Source organism: Paroedura picta, chromosome 1 (assembly GCF_049243985.1).
Source record: "Paroedura picta isolate Pp20150507F chromosome 1, Ppicta_v3.0, whole genome shotgun sequence".
NCBI classification, from domain to species: Eukaryota; Metazoa; Chordata; class Lepidosauria; order Squamata; family Gekkonidae; genus Paroedura; species Paroedura picta.
Genome location: NC_135369.1, coordinates 85,023,416 through 85,045,259, shown reverse-complemented (window position 1 = coordinate 85,045,259; position 21,844 = coordinate 85,023,416). Strand labels below are relative to the sequence as shown.

The 21,844-nt window shown below is 40.3% G+C and overlaps 1 protein-coding gene and 1 long non-coding RNA gene across 2 annotated transcripts in view; one reads left to right on the top strand and one right to left on the bottom strand.

The window, feature by feature from the left end:
* SLC35F3 (solute carrier family 35 member F3) overlaps window positions 1-21,844 on the top strand; it is a 160,923-nt gene that overhangs the window by 2,163 nt on the left and 136,916 nt on the right. The window lies entirely within an intron of this gene.
* LOC143841601 (uncharacterized) overlaps window positions 6,056-21,844 on the bottom strand; it is a 41,568-nt gene continuing 25,779 nt past the window's right edge. The window contains exons 2-3 of the long non-coding RNA XR_013232738.1: window positions 11,974-12,066; window positions 6,056-6,290 (exon numbers count right to left, since the gene is read on the bottom strand). This is a non-coding gene — a long non-coding RNA (uncharacterized LOC143841601). The remainder of the gene's footprint in view (window positions 6,291-11,973; window positions 12,067-21,844) is intronic.

Here is a 21,844-nt window from a genome sequence, read left to right as displayed (position 1 = left end):
TTATGAGAGCAAAACATTGGTCCAAGTGTAGGATTTTTAAAAGCAAAGTTGCTAAACATGTTGGTCAGTTACTATACGTCACAACACTACACCAGTCAGGCATGATGCATATTTTCACGCTGCCCAAATTCATAGTTTGCATGGCAAGAACAACTCTGGAATCTTACAGCATTCATAGTTACATTGTCAAAAAAAATTCTGTAAATATTGTGGACCAAGAAAATGAAGTCATGACATTTTTAAATAGGAGATATTAAATTTCATTTTGATTTTTTGGTGTAGTTGCTCATTGACATTGTGGCTATATGCCTCTTGATGGTTCAGAAGGAATTGGTTTCAGGCATCTGACTTCCTCTCCCTTTAGGTATTAGTTCAAGACAGGACTTGTTCTCATAAAATGAGCCTGAGTGTTCTTGTCCCTAGTCTCAGAAATTGTTATCCAATTCAGATTAAATATGTCTTCCATGTACATATTTATTCAGTTACATGTGAACATGTGGTATGCCAGTAGGTCTATCTTGATATCTCTATGAAGTTGTTAGGAGAAAGTGTTTGATGCTTTGGATGGGGGTGTCATTAATATGGTAATGAAGTTTTTAAGCACTAGCTTGTTTCCTGTCAAGATTCCAGAGTGGAAGTGCTTCCCAGTGCCCGTATATAGCTGTAATGAACTTGAAGAGGATGAATGGGTTGCAAGTCAAGACAGATAAGTTATAATGATAGATGGGATCCCTGGAGAGAGGTGGGAACCCAGTGGTAGAATTTGCCTGTTTCAGTAGGTGTGCAGCTTAGAAGTTCTTTTAGCCATGCACTGTCTGGCGTGTGCCCTTTTGCTGGAAGCTGTCATCCTTCCATTAGGGACTGACTAGTGTGATGTATTCTGTGTTGTAGTGTGTCTTGAAGACATTCTGAAAGGTTTAGATAGTACTAGATATTCAACTGCTCACCTGTTGTCTGGATTGGAACAATGGGAACAAACAAGACTTATCTAATTGCAACTGCATTTGCCTAATTTAGTTCACAGCATGATGGTTATGACCTAACAAGCCCTACACAACATTGCCTAAGATGAGTGGTGTCATTCTGCTGTAAGTTCAATAAATCTTCTGTTCTACCTGTTTCCCTTGTAATGCTTAGCACCACATGGAACCTGGAAGCCAAAATAAGTTTTTAAGCACTGCTTTCTCTACCCATAGAAACAAATGCATTTTTGTTTGTTTTCAAGAAAGCTTTTTAGAAATCTTATGTTCATGGTAATGTGTAAGTAATGGAACATTTTGGGAATTTCCACACATCACTGAATGGCATAGTGCTAAATATTATTGCACCTCCAAGTCCCTCCTCACCTTTTTGCTGTGTCGCTTTTGTCTGCCGCCTTTTCATGCTTCTCCTCCTTCACAAGTGTTGCTGGAAATGGCAGAAGAAAGCAACAAGCTTTATACATGACTCACTTCCGCCTGTCAATCAATCTAGGCAACCAATCCCCTTTCTCCATGCTCTAAAGGTTGAGCAATGCCGCTAATTTTGTTTATAATTCATACTTGTCCGTTTAAACACCTATGCATATAATCATAGATGCATAGTGCTTTTTTGAACACCAGCCCTGATGGAATCATATCTTTTGATACTTTAAAAAATTAATCTAGTTCCTAATCGGGGGGGGGAGACTTTAGAGAGGCATATTTTGGTTTCGCCTGCATGCTAGTCCACCTATTTGTTGCTCCAAGATGTTAGACATTTTTAAAAAGATTTCCCCATCCCTGAGAACAAGGGAGAAAGAGACGGGTATGAGGGTGGGATGAGGCAGCCAACTTTAGTGTGTTTGAACTTCCAGACCTTCCCTCTGCTGGTTGCCTGCTGCTTTCTCTCCTGTAGCTTGCGCTAAATAAGTTGATGAATCTGCTTTATGGAGGATGTAGCCAGCTGGTTACTGCCCAAACAATAGATGTTAGTGATGTCATAATATTTTACTACATTTAACGGGTCTGGAAATACCCTTTGGATTTGTTTATTTTTATATTTCCTGTAATTTTAGATCTGTTTAGTGTGAGCTGCTTTTGACAATTGTTTTAGAAATACTGGATGGTTGTAGTAAAATCATTCATCTTAGATTAAAAATGATTAACCTTTGAAATAATAATATATCTACCAGTATACATTTACCTTTTTTTCTGCCAATCCTTGTTTTACCTGTTGAAGAACAGTTTTTGCTGTTGCTCTGATACTCAGGGATGGCTCTCCATAGAAATTTCTGGCTGCCCCTCATTGCCTCTCTGTAGGAGGTTGTGAAACTGCCCTGCTTAAGGGAGTTTTTAAGGGCTGAGAAATGTTTGATGCTGATGGCTGATGTGATGTAACCTGATGTGATGTGATGCAACCTGTTATTGTGCTTGTTGATGAGTTTTAAATATTTTACAATGTAATCCTAAGCATAAAGGGGGTGATCTGCAATCATCTGAAGAACCATTTGTTGATCTGGGGAAGTCAGCATGGATTTGTTTTCAAGAGGTCCTGCCTGGTTTCCTTCTTGACCGAGTGATGGGCTTATTAGATTGTGGAAACTCAGTGGATTTCAGGAAGGATTTTGATAAAGTTCCCTGTGATATTCTGATAGGTAAATTGGTGGACTGTAGACTGGATTTAGATGTCTGGAAGCAGTGACAAACTGGATCAAGCAGAGCCGCCTGAAGCTCAACCCTACAAAGGGAGGTCCTATGGTTGGGTAGGAAGGGACCATGGGAGGGAACGCATCTGCCCACCCTGGATGGTGTGCAGCTCTTACCAACGCACACCACCAGGAACCTGGGCGTGATCCTGGATGTTTCCCTTACAATGGAAGCCCAGGTCACAAAGGTAGCGCAGCTGGCCTTCTACCACCTCCGCCAAGCCAAGCTACTAGCACCCTACCTGGACCCAGAACACCTAGCCACAGTGATCCATGTGACGGTCACCTCTAGGCTGGACTTCTGCAACTCGCTCTATGCAGGCCTACCTTCATCCTTGATCCAGAAACTACAACTGGTACAGAATGCTGCAGCCAGGATTCTCACTAAAACATCATGGAGATCCCACATCCGGCCGACACTCTAACAACTTGGCTGGCTCCCAGTTGAATTCCGGATTAAGCTTAAGGTTCTGGTAATCACCTTTAAGGCCATACGCAGTTTGGGCCCAGTGTATCTGAGAGACCGCCTTCCTGCCTATACCCCCAAAAGAGTCTTACGCTCTGCCACCTCCAACTGGCTGCGGATCCCTGGCCCCAGAGAAGCGCATCGGACCTCAACAAGGGCCAGAGCCTTCTCGGTCCTGGCCCCCACCTGGTGATCTCTGAGGAGATCAGAGCCCTGCCCGAACTTCCACTGTTCCGCAGGGCCTGCAAGAGGGAGCTCTTCCACCAGGCATTTGCTTGAGGCCGACCGACTCAGAACACCTGCTGCTCCCCCCAGACGCCTGCCCATGACTCTCCCAAAGTTACTGTTAATTGTTATTATATTATATTTGTGGTTTTGTAATCTTTTGATGTTTTTTTAAAGTTGTTTTGATGTTATGTAATGTTCCATGTAAGTTATAATGTTCTGTGTAAACCGCCCATAGCTGCAAAGAAATGGGCGGTATAGAAATCTAAACAAATAATAAATAAATAAATAAATAAATAAATAAATAAATAAATAAATAAATAAATAAATAAATAAATAAATAAATAAATAAATAAATAAATAGGGAACTGACTAAAAAACCTTACCCAAAGAGTGGCTGTCAATTGTATTTCATCACAGTGGGGGGAAGTGAGCAATGGTGAGCCACAGGGCTCAGTACTAGGCCTGGTACTTTTCAACATTTTTTATCAATGATCAGGATGAGGGCTAATCCTGCGTTGAGCAGGGGGTTGGACTAGCTGGCCTGTATGGCCCCTTCCAACTCTATGATTCTATGATTCTATGATTCTATGATTCTATGATTCTATGATTCTATGATTCTATGATTCTATGATTCTATGATTCTATGATTCTATGATTCTATGATTCTATGATGAGGGGGTAGGGAGACTCCTCATTCAATTTCAGATGACACCAAATTAGGAGTAGTAGTAAACACTCCAGAAGGTAGAGATAGAGTTCAACGATATCTAAACATTCTGGGAAAGGGGCCAAATGAGAACAAGATGCAATTCAGTAAGGAGAAGTGCAGAGTCCTACACAAAAATGAGAAGCATGCTTACTGGATGAGAGAGACACTTCTGGATAGCAGTGTGTGTGAATGAGACCTTGGGGTACTTGTGGGCTGTAAGCTAAATATGAGCAGACAGTGTAATGCGGCAGTAAAGAAGGCATATGCCATCTTGGACTGTATCAACAGAGGCATCACATCAAAATCACAGGATGTCATAGTCCCATTGTATGCCACATTGGCAAGACCCCACCTAGAGTACTGTGTGCAGTTCTGGAGGCCTCACTTCAAAAAGGACATGGATTAAATTGAGAGGGTTCAGAGGAGAGCGATGAGAATGATCCGGGGCCTGGGGACCAAGCCCTGTGAGGAAAGGCTCAGGGACTTGGGAATGTTCACCCTGGAGAAGAAGAGAAGATTGAGAGGGGATATGATTGCTCTCTTTAAATATTTGAAAAGTTGTCACTTAGAGGAGGGCAAGGAAAGGTTCCTGTTGGAAGCAAAGGATAGTTCTATACTGATACCCTCCTAAGCCCTCAGTGGATTTAGAAGTGACTAACTCCGCTTAGGGAAGCATTGGAATGTTACTGAGGATGGGAGGATTTCTATCTGCAGAATGTAACTTTCCTTCCTCCCATGTTGTGCTGCAGCCTTTGGTGGGGGAATTTATCTGGTGAATCCGAGCCTTATTATTCAGAACATTTTGTTTACTGCATTCTCATCAAGAAGAATATTTATAAGTATGTTAATAAATAGCATTCAAATACAAATTCAAAAATGGCCATCTTGGCAATAAGAGATATGTGTATTGGATCATATGAAGCTGTCTATGTAACACTGAGTCAGATGATCAGTCTATCAAAAGCAGCATTGTCTATTCTAGCAGACCCTCTGTAGGTCTTATGTAGAGGTCTTTCACATCAGCTGCTATCTGATCCTTTAGCTCAGGGGTGGCCAAACTATGGCTCTCCAGATGTCCATGGTCACCTCTACTTTAGCTGATGATACTGAAGGCTGGTGCCTAGGACCTTCATCATTCAAACTATGTGCTCTACAACTGAGTCATTGCCCCTCTGTATTAATGAAAGTACCCTTAGAAGCCTTTAATCCACTATCAGCAGTTTTCTTGGTCGTTTGTATATTCTGTACTTCAGTATAATAATTTATAAGCTATTGTGAACCTCGAGGGTGAAACAACTTTGAACTTTGTATCAGCTCCAGATGATCATTGTTTCTGTGCTAAAAAAATTTTTCCAGTATGGTTGCAGTATTGTTCATGGCATGCAATTTTGCACTGTAGGGGAATAATACTCTAAAAGATTGCAGCTTTTGATGCAGAGCTGCCTTGAGGCAAAAGTGGCACTTTCATGAGACCACCTATTAATTAATAAATTTTCAGATGTCACCCGTGTGTTGTTATCTGACAAAAGCAGCACTTCATTATAGTAATAAAAGTGAGAGGTGTTGATCACATGCTGTGCGGCGTTTTACAACTGTTCATAAAGCATGTACAGTACATTAGAAACATGACTAAAAGACACCAGAGAGAATACGCCTACTTAGGCAAGGTGTCTGGATTTTTGCTTTGTTAGTAAAAACAAAAAACAAAGAACAAAGAACCCGCAGTGTTCATCAATGGTTGCTTCTGTCTTGCAGACATTATTCTGTCAGCCTCAAATGAGTGAATTATAGAATCATAAGAGTTGGAAGGGTTCATACAGGCTATCTAGTCCAACCACCCTGCTCAGTACAGGATCAGCCTAAAGCATGCAGGATAAGTATCTGTCCAGCTGCTGCTTAAAGACCACCAGTTAGTGGTATTTATTTATTAAAACATTTATATTCTGCCTTTCCTCTTGGTTCAAGGCAATTACAATAATAATCAAAACATTCCCATCTAAAACCAAAGATAAAATAACAAGCCCCTTCCCCCCCTTAAAAGATGCCTGTTATTCAGCCTCCTTCAAAAGGCCTTGCAAACAGGCAAGCCATGAAGCACAACCTGAAGAACGCCAAGGAAAGGACCATTCCTGATGGAGCCCATTCCACAGAGCCTCTTGGTTAATTGAACAGAAGTCTAATAATCGTCCCCTTCATGCTGGAACAGGCAAAGAAGAAAAGACCTGGCAGGGGGAAGAAAGAAGACTATTAGGATAGTGAGGTTAGGACCTGTTAAGTGTCGTTCCTTGTCTGTGTCCAAATTGCTATTCTGAGGGGCAATTTCCTGCTTCTTCTTGGAAGCTTCAAATCAAACTCTCACACTCTCTCAGTTAGACATGACTATCTCTGCCTCTCCGCTGCACTATCAAGTATGTTAATTCCCAAATAAATTTTATCTACCCTTTATTATTTAGATTGTACAACCTCATTGTGTTATTAAGGGAGGAGAAGAAGAAGCAGTTCTTATATGCTGTTATTCTCTAGATCCGTGTTCTCCAAACCCCGTGAGGACCTCGGTACCGGGCCATGCCTGGGGGGGGGGAGGTATGGGCGTGCCAGTGGGCACGCCTCCTTCTCCCCCAAGGTGCAACCCATGCCACGGGGGGAGGCACAGGCGCCAATGCACAGGCACGGCAGCTCTGCGCCTGCATGTTTGCTCCTGCCGGCGAGCACTGCACCGAGGGGGGGAGGTGTTGGTGCAAATGTGCAGATGTGGCAACTCTGCGCCTGCACATTTGCACTCACTGGTGAGTGCCGCGCTGAGGGGGGAGGCACGGGCGCAAACATGCAAGTGCAGACCTGCCGTGCCTGCACGTTTGCGACCGCGTCTCCCACCGGCACCCGCGCCTCCCTCCCCCCTTGGTCTCTGGTCCCAAAAAGGCTGGGGACCACTGCTCTACATGGAGTCTCAAAGCAGCTTACAGTCACCTTCCCTTTCCTCTCCCCACAACAGACACCGTGTGAGGTAGAAGAAGGTTGGTTCTTATATGCCACTTTTCTCTTCCCGAAGGGAGTCTCAAAGTGGCTTACAATCTCCTTCCCTTTCTCCCCACACTCTGTGAGGTAGGTGAGGCTGAGAGAGCCCTGATATTACTGCTCGGTCAGAACACCATTATCAGTGCTGTGGTGAGCCCAAGGTCACCCAGCTGGTTGCATGTGGGGGAGCATGGAATCAAACCCGGATCACCAGATTAGAAGTTACTCTGCTAACAGGAATTATGGTTGCCCAAATTAAGCACATCTCTGATTAAAGGCTGGAAGATTGCCAAGGGCTCTTGACATGAGCAGACAAGAACAAAAGATCAAAGATGGTCACAATCTGTGGTGCACAGCATGGTCACTCGATAGATAGACTTATGGAGAACGATTCTCTCATCTGGAAGGAACGAATAAAGACAAGACTTCTTGAAGCTGGAATATATGATGTACTAAAGAATCCTCAGCCAGGAGATGAAAAACAGGGCGACCAAAAGACGTGGGACTCCCAAGATCAGAAAGGTTTGATAAGAGCTTAACTAATAGAAATGTTTTGAGAGTGTTAAGCAAGTATACAGTTAAAGCTGCTTGGGAGGAACTTGAAAGACTTTACTTTAAAGCATCATTAAAATGTCAAATGTATCTGTTAAAGAAGCTATTCAGTATCAGGATGAAAGCAAGAGAGAGTTTAAGGAATCACCTTTAAAAAATGCTTGCATTAGCACAAGAATTACATAGTTCTGGGAAAACCTGCCTGATCAGGATTTAATTATGATACTGCTAATACGTTTTCCAGAATCATACAAAAATGTCTCTCGGAATGAAACTAAAAATAATCTGTCATTCACAGAAAATCTAAATTTGCTAGAGCTGGGGTCCAAAACCTGAGGCCCACATGTGGCTTTGCTGCTATCACCCTCGGACCCATACTGTTCTTCGTACCTCAAGAGGCACTGTCTACTGCTGTTCATCCTGTCCCTTTAACTTTTTTCAGATGCAACTAATTAATTTGCAAGCCAGTGATCATCTCAGAGACATTTACAAATAAAATAATCTGTTAGATTTCTATTCTGGTCTACCTGATATGTATCAACCTAAGGTGAACAAACCTTTTCCAAAATGAAAATTGTGAAACTGAACTGTAAGTCAAGGCTTACAGATGAACATTTACATGACATGTTTGTTACAAACCTTGAGTTGGACATCAATGCCTTGGCTAACAGGAAACAGCCACAAAAATCACACTGACTAGGTAAAGCATGTGTAGCTAAATAAAAGGATTCCTCAGTAAAATATTGTTCCAAAATGGATTGCATTAAAGTTAACATTTCTTCATTTACCTTTGAATGTTTATTTTGATCTAAATAAGTAGGTTAATAATTTTTGTTAAATTTTGGTTTAAGATGTGGCCCTCTTTAGGAACTGGACACACTAAGGCAGCCCCCATGTGCCAAAAGGTTGGGGACCCCTGTGTTAGATTAAGCATATAAAAACAGACTGACTGTTTGAAGGGGAATTGCAGCCCAATACAGCTCAAATAGCCCTGAATGTGGATAACAAAGGAGTAATTTGTTATCTCTGTGGGAATCCAGTTCATATAAAAAGCAAATGTAATGCTTTTAAAGAGAGAAACACAGCTCCCAAAGACAGAGTCAGAAAAGTAGTAAAAGGTAAAGGTAAAGGTATCCCCTGTGCAAGCACGGAGTCATGTCTGACCCTTGGGGTGACGCCCTCTAGCGTTTTCATGGCAGACTCAATACGGGGTGGTTTGCCAGTGCCTTCCCCAGTCATTACCGTTTTACCCCCCAGCAGCAAGCTGGGTACTCATTTTACCGACCTCGGAAGGATGGAAGGCTGAGTCAACCTTGAGCCGGCTGCTGGGATTGAACTCCCAGCCTCATGGGCAAAGCTTTCAGACGGCTGCCTTACCACTCTGCGCCACAAGAGGCCCTAGAAAAGTAGAGAGAAAGTCAAATCAAGCATCTTTATGAAAATGCCTTATGTTATCACAAAATGTTTCCAAAAATAATCGCTGGGTAATAGATAGTGGTGCAAGTTCCCATATGGCAAATGATAAGAATCTTTTTTAAAAGTTGGATGAAGAAAGGAAAGAATCCTTGAGTTTTGCATATGGGAGTTCTGTAATGGGCAAAAGGGTCAATGAAATGCATGCTGCCTAGCAGAGAAACTGAAGAGAGCTTGGTCACAGATTGCCTTTATGTACCTTGTCTTGCAAATAATCTTACTTCTGTGAGAGCTTTTACAAGAAAAGTTATGACTGTATCTTTTAATGAAAAGTGCTATATAAAACCAAGAAGACGATTTATGCACTGGAGGTTTCATGCCAGGCTGCAGGCAGAGGTTTTAGTTGTGGCAGGTTGCCCACCTCTTCCTGCACCCGCATGGGGGAGCATTTGGCCTGGTGTGCCTCATCTGCCCCCGATTTGTGCTCCTGCACGGGAGCTGGGGCACTGAGGTTCCCAGTGCATAAATGGTCAAAGAGAGCTTATTTCCAAGGCAAGATGGATGGGGATTGGTATGCTCTTGAGACATGCATGCAGAGAGCAAATCTCACAACTGCTCCTTAAAGAGGCATTTGGGTCACAGAGATAATTATGCAATTAGCCAACTTGAAAGCCAGAATTTAACTGAAGGAATGCCAATAAGGACATGTGTTGCTAAAGACAGATGTGTGTGCTGTATGAAAGTGAAAGGGACAAGACGGTGCTTTAAAAAGAATAGCACAAGCAAGACACAGCACCTCTAGAATTGATACACAGTGCTGTTTGTGGTCCAATTAAGACAGTGATAAACAGATACATAATGAGCTTTATTGATGATTATTCAAAATTCATTGTAACTTACTTGATTAAAGATAAAAGTCAAGTGCTGGAAAACTTTAAAGCATATGCGGCAATTGTCAGTAGCAGGTTTAAATGAAAGCCACTAGCAGTTATCACAGATAATGGAGGTGAGTATGTGGGACATGAAATGAAGAATTATTTGGCTGAACAAGGAATAGAAAACTATCTTACTGTCCCATGCACTCCAAAGAAGAAAGGAAGAACCGCTCTCTCACTGAAATTTGCAAATGTATGCTCCTTGAAGCAGTGATCAACACTGCCATCTATCTGCATAACAGATTACCTACCAAAGGCACTACTAGTACACCATATGAACTATGGTATGGGCACATGCCTAGCCTGAATCATCTAAAGGTGTTTGGATCAAAGGTGTACATCTACATTCCTAAAGAAAAGTGGCCAAGATGGACTTTTGTGCAGAAGAAGGCATTTTAGTTGGCTACACACTGGGATGCAAAGGATACAGAATCCTTGACCCACAAACAGAAACAGTCAAGATCTGCAATGTGGTGTACACTCATGAGGACTCAAGAAGTATGAAGAAAGAAGACATCAGTGAATCTACACCAGTGGTTCACAAACCTATCTGGCCTACCGCCCCCTTTCCAGAAAAAATATTACTCAGCGCCCTGGAAATTAATTTTTTTAAATTTTAATAGTTATTCATTGCCCCCAAATGCACCTGTGGCCCATCGCCGCCCACCTGGATCACTGCAGCACCCACCAGGGGGTGGTAGCGCCCACTTTGGGAATCATTGATCTACACCAACAGAGAAAATAAATGGAATAATAATAATAATAATAATAATAATAATAATAATAATAATAATAAATAATGCCTGCCAAAGAAGCAGAAAAATTGAGAGAAGCTGCAGAAGAGATTGAATCTCTGATAAAGACCAAACTTGGACACATACAGAACTGCCTCCAGGGAAGAGGACAGTAGGATGCAAGTGGATCTTCAGAACCAAGCATGGTGCAGAAGGGGAAGTACAAAGATACAAAGCCAGATTGGTTGCAAAAGGATTCTCTCAGAAGTATGGAGAAGACTATGATGAAACCTTTGCACCAGTGGTGAGACACACTTCAGTAAGAATGCTCTTAAGCATAGCAACAGCAAGGAAGATCCATGTGGAGTATCTGGACATAATGACTACTTTTCTTCATGGAGAAATGAAGGAAGATGTTTACATGCAACAGCCACCAGGATTTAAACAATACAAAGACAAATACCTCATGTGTAAACTGAAAAGGACTAAAACAGGCTGCAAGAATCTGGAATGAGAAACTTCATCAAATACTAACTAAGGAAGGATTTGAGCAAGGCAAAGCAGAACCATGCCTATATTCAAGATGGCAACAAATGGACTTACATTCTGAGGGCAGATATAGATAAGTTGGCTGGTAGATGGGAAGGAGGGAAGGAAGCAGGAAAGAGATATAGGGAAAAGAAAATGAAATGCCCCCTACAAGTCCTTGTGGGTACCCCACACATGTATCCAAATAGCCATGTATGCCAATCTCCAGATATTTAAATAAGCATATTGGGGGCATGGAGAAATAAAACATGTTCCTGAAAACTTAGAGGATTCTTGATGTTTGCAAAAAAAAAAATCAACACATTTTAAAAGTAAAGGGATTAAATTTCCCCCACAAAAACAACAGCATTGTCTGCACAAACATGGTCAATGCAACATTGCTTCTCCATTAACCTGGCACTGAGGAAGGGGAGCAAGAGTAATAGCTATCTCCAAGCAGGGAGGAAGACAACAAGGCAATCATAGCAGGTCATGTCAGCCACTCCCCTTCCCCTCCCCAGGGAACCTACAGGCAGGCAAGAGAGCAAGAATAGTCATGAACCTCCATTATCACACGAGGAGGGCAAGGATCAAGAGCTGTCATTCTTCTCCTTGGGAAGGAGGATGCTGAGACAGCCATGACAGAAGCCACCACTGCTGTCACACACGTACAAACACACCCCTTTAGCAAAGATACAGGCAAGTGGGGAACTGAAATTGTGGCTCACCTTAGAATCATAGAAGCAGAGTTTGAAGGAACCTCCTGGGTCATCAAGTCCAAACCCCTGCAGAATGCAGGAAATTCACAACTATCTTCACCACTGAGAGAAGGAGAGAGAAGCAAGAGTGACTCTCCCACACACATTGCTGCCTCCCACTGCCAAAGTTAGGCAAATGAAGAAAGGAGGAGGAGGAGGAGTTGCTACTGCCTCCCCCCACCTCCCTTCACCAATGCAATCAAGAATCCCTCCATGAGTTCCTTGTGGGTTTATTCTTGCTTAGAATAATCTACAACTTTTATTTGGTATGCAACATCAGTTTTCTATATTCACCGAAACATCCATCTTTTATAATTGATGATGATGTGTGACAGCTTTTGCAAAAGGAAAGGGAAATGTCATTCTCTTCCCAAAATATGCATTTTATACTTCAGTCACAGTGTATACTGATGCCAACTGCTCTGCTGACCCTGCTGTCATACACTTATTTGTTTACAGTTCTCTGGAATCACTACAGTCTGTTGGGACTGATAGTGCATTTTATGTTACAGACTTCTTTAAGGGCTGAAAAATTGCATGTTCCTATCTTTTCTTTTTTTACTCTTTTAATTTTTTCCACAATATCTGACTTCCTCATTAATCTCCTATGTTTCAGATATGTACCTTATTTCTCAGCAAACAGACATGGCTTTTTTTTCATTGATTGCCTTTGCTTTTAACAAATATTTAATGTTTTTACTAATATATATTAATTAAAGCACGGTAAATATGATAGAACAAAGTTAGAGACCACTGGCACGTTTTAGCCCAACAAAGTTTAATTCTTTAGTGTATGCACATGAAAGCTTATACATAGGATTAAATTTTGTTGGTCTTAAAGGTATCACTGGATTCAACCTTTGTTCTGTTGCTTCAGACCAACACAGCTTCAGACCAACACAGTTCTGTTGCTTCAGACCAACACAGCTATTTATCTTCATGGAAGTAAATATGATTAAAAGACTATATTGCTTGATAACTGTAGCAAGATTCTCACTGTGAACATTCGAGTTAATAGGTCTTGTTAGTGATATCTAAATTTGAAAATAGTTCATGTGGCTCTGTGCCATTAGACAGAGGTGGACAATTTGACACAGTCTAGCCTGTGATTGAAATAATGATGAAATCTACTGTATCCTACTTCCTTTGTGAAGAGAGAAATTACATTGCCTTTCTTTTTGCAGAAGCACACCTATCTAAAAAGAGGACTGATTTTTCAATGAATATAGAAATATGAAAAGAAAATTATGTTTTGTATTTGGAATAGGTGTAATTGATTACAGTAGCTCTAGGAACAAGTAGTAGTTGTAGTAGCCAGTCATTCAGTAGACTCCGACTCTTGGCGATCGTATGGCACAGCTATCACCTCAATCCTCGATCCCACACTGCCTCCCTCAGCCATGCAATGTTCTGGCCAGTGCCCATCCTGACTGCATCCAAACATAGTGCCCTTTGTTGGCCTGGTAAGGAAAGAGGAACTGAGAAAATGTTTATATTGTATTAAAATAGAACTGAAAATAAACTAACAAGAAAAAAGTAACAATCTAGTAAAATGAGAAAATAGAACAAAATAAACTAACAAGAAGCCTAAATGGGAATATGTGCTATACTTTTACTGTGATGAAACTAAAATCTCAAATAAAATATCAAATTTTGGTTCTCATGGAACTTTTACTTCCTGATTTCTGAGGGGTTTTGTACCATATATCATCTGTGGCTAACAGTATTGGAACAAAGTTGTGTTGTTTAGTTGGCTGGTTAGACTTTTTTGTCTCTCTTAAGTACATTTTCTAAACTGGTCCCTAATGAAGGATTGGCTGAGTTCTTTTTCATCTCCCTAATTGGTACTTTATTGCCAGCATGGGGGGGAACAACCTTTAGTAACTAGGCACAGCAGCTATCTTGCAGAAGTTACATTCACTCTCCTTTCCACACTAAATTGCTTTAAATTAGCCTTTTCCACTATAATCCCAGCAGTAAGAACTCAAGATTGGCATCCAGTTATTTCAAAATGATTCTGATTCATGACTATGCTTTTAGAAGAAAACTGAAGGCTAATGAGGAGTTGTGATAAAAAAAAAGTCTGCGTGCTATACTTGTTACCTTTTATTCCCTTTATTCTGTTCCTGGCAAACCTTCATTTCTCATACGTATAGAAAGTAGAACAGCAGTGTTTGGTGTTTTCCTTGAGGAGGCTATAGTTGCCTTAAATAGCAACTTGTACGGTATTGATTTTTTTAGAAATGTGAACATCCCTCATTTTAAAAAATTGAGTTGGAAAGGTAACCTTTATCTGACTGTTGCATTAGGTGGTATGGTCCCTACTCAGATAAGTGGGTATTAAAAAATAAACAGCTGCTGTCATATCCTGATACCTTTGAAGCCCCAATACTCTTCCATAGGTCCTTCCATCAGTTATAAAACGTAGTAATTGTCCTTTCAACGTTTCTTTCCAGGTGTCTTGTACAAAAATCATAATTTTAAATGAATTTTTGTTTCTGTAAAAACAGTGGTACTAGTCCAAGTGGATATAAATTAGTAGTGTTGTTCCATAGAAATGTGTGGTGATATTTGCTTTGTAATTTTAGAATGTTCCTTATCCCCCATCAGTGGCTTGGCAACCCTATTAGTACTTGCTGAAAGTTGGCATTTTCCCATTGATCATGCAGGCTTTTCTTTGTTATAATCTCTTTTTGTGAAGGTTGTCAATTTATAACAAATGTAATTGGTCCAGATGATAGTTCTTACTTATCCTAGACTTTTGACTGGAGTTAATCAGAAACAAAGGGAGAAGTGTTAGACTACACCCTGCGATAATTGTTATCTCCTGAGCATGTACTTCATTATCCATGAGCATGTACTTCATAATTCAGTGCCAGAATGAGACCCAGTGGAACACTCATTTTTGGAGGTAAATATCTTCCTCAGTGGCTACAAGTGTAACAAAGTAAATGTAAATATTATACATTGATTCATATCAATGATAAACATTAGTACAACACTACATACCTTGTTCAAATGCAAAATGTTCTCTTTGAAGATAAGAGTACCTAAATGGCCAAAACCATTATTCTTATCACCATCTACACGCATATCTTAAATGTCAATGAAATAATATAATAATATGTAACAATGATGAAAACCTCACCTACAAATATCACCTAGCCTATAGGGTCACAAACTCAAACGTAGTATATGGGGACGGTGGACATAGCCTACCGTGGTCCCAAGACAACAACACAGAGCATGAAGTTCAATATAATTGAGTATAATATGATGCATGTTGGGAGGAAAAAAATCCTAACCACAAATACACTGATGGTGTCTGAATTGTCAGTAATCTAGAGGTCTAGGAATCATAGTAAATGGTTCAACAAAAATGTCAGTAGATGTACCAGTGATGAAAAAGGCAAATTCTGTGTTTGGGATTGAAGACAAAACAGCCAGTAATAGAATATGCTTGTGTACACCTAAAAGTTGTCTGCTTCTGGAAAACCATGTTAAGGTAAAGGAAAAGATAAAATGACCAAGAGTTGCAGCACCTTCTTTACAAGCAGAGGCCTACAGTGTTTGGCGATCTTCAGTTGAAGAAGATTGACTGGGAGACATGATGCATGGTCTTGCGAAAATGGATGATAATTCCCTCCTTCCCCTCATCCATAATATGAAGTTAATAGACTAGAGATTCAGGACAGACAAATGCATTGTTTCTGCCCAATGCATTGTTAGCTTACGGAACTCTATTCCACAGAATATAGTGCTGGTCACTAGTTCAGATAGCCTTAATGAAAACTAGACCAATTCATGGGTATTGGCTATGATAGCTAAGTGGAACTTCCATGTATATGAATTATTCTCTTTTCTGTATATGGTATCTTTTTATTGAAGGAGGGGGCAACACTTCCCCATTTGAAATTTTAGTATTAATTGATCTGGAAACACTCTTAAACCTGATGGAGGAACAGGATGGCAATGGTAGCAGATTATTTCATGTAGCTGGAATGTCTCAATGATAAGCTAAAATTTTAAGACAAAATATTACTGAGATGAAAAACAAAATTATTTCTGTCGCATAACTGGGAAATACACCTCTTTAGCTCTTGAACAAAAACAAAATTTCTTGCCATTTTGTAGAGGAAAGATGCTTCAGACTGTTTATTTTAGATGTTCAAGTCTGTATGAATGTACATTACTGCTTCACTGTTAACAGTTCCGTTCTGTCCCTTAATCATTGTGAAATCCTGAAGTAGCTAACAAAAATCCTTCTCACTGAAACAGTAGGATATTAAGTGTGACACCAGCTTTTCCTCTAAGCTTTCTCATTATGTAGCTTCAAGCACCACATTCAGTTCCACTAGAGTAGGGACTGGGAGAGGTAGATGATACATTCATTTATTTGATGTATCAAAGAGTCTCTACAGCAATATTTTGGTATGTGGTCAGATTTTAATATTAAATAACATATTAAATACTAATTAGTTACTTAAATGTATTTAAGGCAAATATAAGGGTCAGAAAAAGGGCATTCAGTTTCCAATAGTGGCTAACTAAAAACCCACAAGTAGGCAATGGAAATGACATTCCCCCGTTTTTTGTACTTCTGTTTCTGAACATGGACTTTTCATTTAGCTATGATGTAAAATTTTGTATTTCTTAAAATATTTATATCCTGACTTTCTCTGAAGTGTGGCTCGTTACACTAAAAAAAATCACAACAGCCAAGCAAAATCTGAAGACATCAATAATCTATTTCATCTACTGTGCTGATGCAATAGTGATCACAAGGAAGAAGGAAATGAAATTCTACGAAAGTTGTTAGGCAGCTGCTTGAATCAGATGGTGATGAGGTAAAGTGATCCAAGGCTTAGCTCATGAATTATTGCTGCTGTTGAAAATGGCATATTCACGTGCTGAATGAGTTCACTGAGAAGTTCACAGCATCTCTAGCAACCTGCAGCATGTCTGTTTCCATAGCACCAACAGATATCTTGAGCATTGCCACAGATTTGATTTTGCCAATAAGCCACCCACTGATACAAAATTAAGAAGCTATTTCTTAAATCAAAATGCAAGGCCAGTAGTACCTTGAAGACCAATAACATTTTCCAAGGTACAGTTTAATCAGAAAACATTAATAAAGAAGTTACTTGAGATCATCCAGCTTCTGGTGACTATACTGAGTCTCTGAGTTGTAGTTTCTAGAATCTAGGATGAAGTCTGCACACATTGGTTGATGCACTTTCAGTGTGCTTTGGCAGCTGGATTTTCCCATGCAGAACAGGATAATCTACTTCTAAAGTGCCTTGAAAATGCATTATCCAGTGTGTGCAGAATGGGCCCAGATTTAAATAGGAAGTTTCAATTAATGTGGCCAAGACAGCTCCACTGATTTACAGATGTTAGGATTCAGGATCTTCCTTCTGTTCTCATTATCCCAGCAGCCCCATCCAACCACAGGAAAGTTAACTCACTGGGCCTGTGTTATATGCATACATTTAGTTGTACTACTTTCAGTGTGCTGTGCTGAGGAGTGGGAAGGGAACTAAATCTTTTCTCTCCTCCATCCATGCAAGTAATCAGTGCTTTTGTGGCTGCATATTTCTTAAGTTAATTATGTGATATGAAAAATTACTTTTATCTGTTCTGAATCCATTGGCAAGGCAATTAATTTTATTTAGTGTTCTAATTTGTATTGTTATGACAGAAGGAGGGGGAAAATCTATTTTTACTTTTCCTGTTTTATATATACATTTATATATTTCTATCATGGCTTTCCCTCCACGCCTTTTTTGTAACTGAAAATGTCATTTTTGCTTATAGAGAAGATGTTCTGTCCCTTTGACCATTTTGTTACATTATGGGGGGCATTATCTAGTTATACGAATCCCTTGGACTGCAAGGCGAACAAACCAGTCAGTCCTAGAGGAGATCAGCCCTGACTGCTCCTTTGAAGGCCAGATCCTGAAGATGAAACTCAAATACTTTGGCCACCTCATGAGAAGGAAGGACTCCCTGGAGAAGAGCCTAATGCTGGGAGTGATTGAGGGCAAAAGAAGAAGGGGACGACAGAGAATGAGGTGGCTGGATGGAGTCACTGAAGCAGTCGGGGCAAACTTAAATGGACTCCGGGGAATGGTAGAGGACAGGAAGGCCTGGAGGATCATTGTCCATGGGGTCGCGATGGGTCGGACACAACTTCACACCTAACAACAACATAACAATCTAGTTATACAATACTAAAATTGTGTACAGTTTTCCGAATGCAGACACACCATAGATTGTATTAGAGCATTACAGTACTATAGGCAAGGATCCATGAGAATTGCAGCAGGTCCCCTCAACCCATGCTACCAATTTTGCTGTGGCAGTTTCCCCCAATCCCTCCTGACCCCAGCTGCAGTAACTCCCCCATCTTATCCAACCCCAACCCTGCTGTTTCAATGGCAATGCCTCCCATCCCTAACTTTGACAGACTATAGAGGGAGTTTTTCTCCAACCCATGGTCCCCCCCCCCTTACTACTCCATCAATGATTCTAGCAGAGAAGTATTGTCTGAACATGCGTAGGCAATGTACATCTGTTTGGAGGCTTTATTCCCTCCACCCATTTTCAGATTTTGTTTTTGCAAACCCAGGAGTCTTCCAAGTTTGTAGAAAACTCTTTTCAGTAAATGGGCCTGATTTGCAGATCTAATTATCTTCAGATGGATACATGCCTCACAGAGATATAAGATACTAGCTTTGAATGTTTTTTATTTCTCCTCCTAAAATTTCTAAAAAGAAGTTTACCTCTATTTTTCTCTTTTTGTTGCTGAAGCCATACTAATTTGAGGCTTTTACTGACCTATTTTTCACCAACAACTCCTTGATAATCTGTACCAATTTAGATCCCATTGCTGTGTGTGGGCAAGCTGTTTTTGCCTCAGTGTGCTTTTCTTTGTTATTTGTCATTAGTTATCCATTAACTCAAATCTGAGAAACCCTTTGGGTGAGTTTTTCATGATTTGGCTCAGTTGTGCTTGATTGATTTAAAGGGGCTGGCTTCCGCAGAGGGGAACCTCTCAGTGCATTGGCTGGTTTTGCATCTGGTTGAATACACAATAGTGACTTTCCTGTTTAAAGACTTATTTTTGTTTATCTTACTGTTTTTAGCAATATGCTCCTCACATTTTTATTTATTTGCCATTGACAGCTGTCATTTGTTTTGGTAATGTGGTGGTTGCTTGGATCCACCTGTGTGGGGGCATTACTGTCAATGTCATACTTAAAACTCAAAGATAAATATGGCCAAGGACAGACATTGCATTCCTAACCTCAAAGATAATGTCAGTATATTTTTGTGGGGTTGTTTTTATGCACTGGTGTGTGTAGGGGTGTTTGATTTTGTTTACAGAAAGAAAACTCTAAGTGGTGGATAGTTGGACTTTGGGGGCATTGTTTACTAATGTGCAAGTAACAATATCCTAAAAGGGAAGGGTCATAGAGCCACTTCTCTATAAATTCTACCAGCTTGGTGTAGTGGTAAAGAACGGCAGCTACTAATCTTGCGAGCCGGGTTTAATTCTCTGCTGTCCAACATACAGCCAGTTGGGGGAGCTTCGGCTAGTCACTGTCCTGATAGTGTTGTCAGAGATCTGACAGTCCCACCTACCTCAGGGGTGTCTGTTGAGGAGAGAGGAAGAGAAAGCAATTGTAAGCTATTTTGAGACTCCTGGTAGTGAGAAGCAAGGTGTAAAAATTTTCTTCTGCTGCTTCTAAATGCAAACTGGTGAGGAATGTTATCCTAGAACCTTGTTTAAAATGTTCTAAAACTGTGTGATGAAGAATATAAATAAACAATTTGGGAGAGATCATAAATTAATTCCTGTTGAAATTAAAATTTTAGTAGAAAAATTAAATGGAAATTTTAATATTTGGTAAAAGGAAAACACATTCTCTTTAATGGATTAAAAAAAGAAATTGAATTAATTTTTTTCTTACCTTCACAGATATGATTTACACATGACTGTGTATAACTAGCTTCTAGATGACTTTAATGATGATGATGACTATGAATGTTCTTCCACAATGTTGGAATTATTAGCAAAGCTCAGGTTAATTTTAATGCATCTTGATTGCTCCCACAATTTATTGCTCTCCTGTTCCTTTTTGTCAATATTTGTTATGGGAGTTTGAGTTGGAACAACGAAATCAGCTTTTTTTGTTAGGCTGAGATCTGAGTAGCCTTAATAGTCTTTAAAGTGAAGGGTGTTTGAGTGTGGCAGAGAGAGACATAGTGCACAGTTGCACTAATTGCTACATTTAAACAGTGTCCTATAGGTTCATTCCTACTTTAAGAACATAAGAAGAACAGTGTTAGATTAGACCACTGGTCCATCCAGCATCCTCAGTCACAAAACAGCCAGCAAGCTGCATTGGAGGGACAGCAGAGGCCAAGTCGTTCTTCTGTTTTTTGTTTGTTTGTTTTTGGGAGGGGGGGTTGTAGCAGTGGTTTTCAGAGGTTTGCTGCCTCTAAATACAGTGATTCTTTTTAATCTTCATGGCTTATAGACACTGATCAGCCCTCACTCTGGTTTATGTTTTTGACATCATCCTGTGACCATTACATAATAACATAACAGCATCAGATAGCCTACATGTTTTCTGATAAACTGACACGGTCTTATGGAAAACACCTTTATTCTTTTCTTTTCTTTTTTGAAAAAGTAGGGCTGAAGCTGCTGACTGGGAATAATACCATCTGAAAACAGTGATGAATAATTTGTAAAAAGATAATTAGGAAGGTACTTATAAACTTTTGCTCTCTTTTTCAATTGGAAATATTCCTGGTCAAGTGTTTTGAACAAATGCATGGGCAGATATAAATATTGGTTATCTAGTCATTTTGGTGGGTGTATCTGAAAGCTGCACAAAGTTCTTTGCTGAAGATGTGTATTTATGAATCCTCCAGCTGTATGAAGGATAAATTAATGGACAATGTTCCTCTCTCTCTACCCCTGCTTATTTAGGCCAATATGCAAATATGAAAAGAGAAAGAGAAAGGAGGAAAAATAAGTTTTCAGAATTATGCTTCCCCCTGAAGGGTGGTCACAATAACAGTATTCAAACACAGTAGATGGAATCCCAACTCAAACTATGTCTTTTAATCGTAGACGGAGAGAGAAAATTTTAAATAGGGAATATCTTTGTGAATAGCAAAAAGTGTTCTATTGATCTGTCAGTTTAGTAGGATGATAGGAACAATACAGGAGCACACAAAAATGATATATGACAAAAAAGAACCAACAATCCATGAATGGCCAATATCTGTCGTATCCATGGTTCCTCTATATATTTGTGAAACAGTTCTGTGGGAGGAGCATGTCCCAGGCGTCTGCGAGTGAATACAGGCCAATCAGGGTATGGCCAGCCTGATTGAGCCAGCCCCCTATGCCCGCCTCCCTAACAGTGTGACTATCATGGGGAGAGGAAGGTGATTTTAAACTGCTTAGGGCAGTGGTCCCCCAAAAAAGCCAAAGCCAGTAGAAGAAGCCCCAGCCTGGGCAGATCCTGTGCATTTTTTCTGCATGTAGTTGAATGGAAAATCTTGTCTGTAAAGTGACCATCCCATGTTGGCAATTCACCCTTGACAAAAAAGCGATTTGAAGAAGTAAGGCTTCTGTTAACCTGCCTACTCACCTGAAGTATACATCATCTCCCCCATTCTCTATCGCCTTGGCAGGTGGGAGTAGATTGTGATTGGCTGCCGCCATGTTATGATTTTTAATGTCTTTTAATGGGGTTTTAATTGGGATTTTTAAGACAATTATTACCCGCTACGAGCCTAGCCAGGGAGTGGTGGG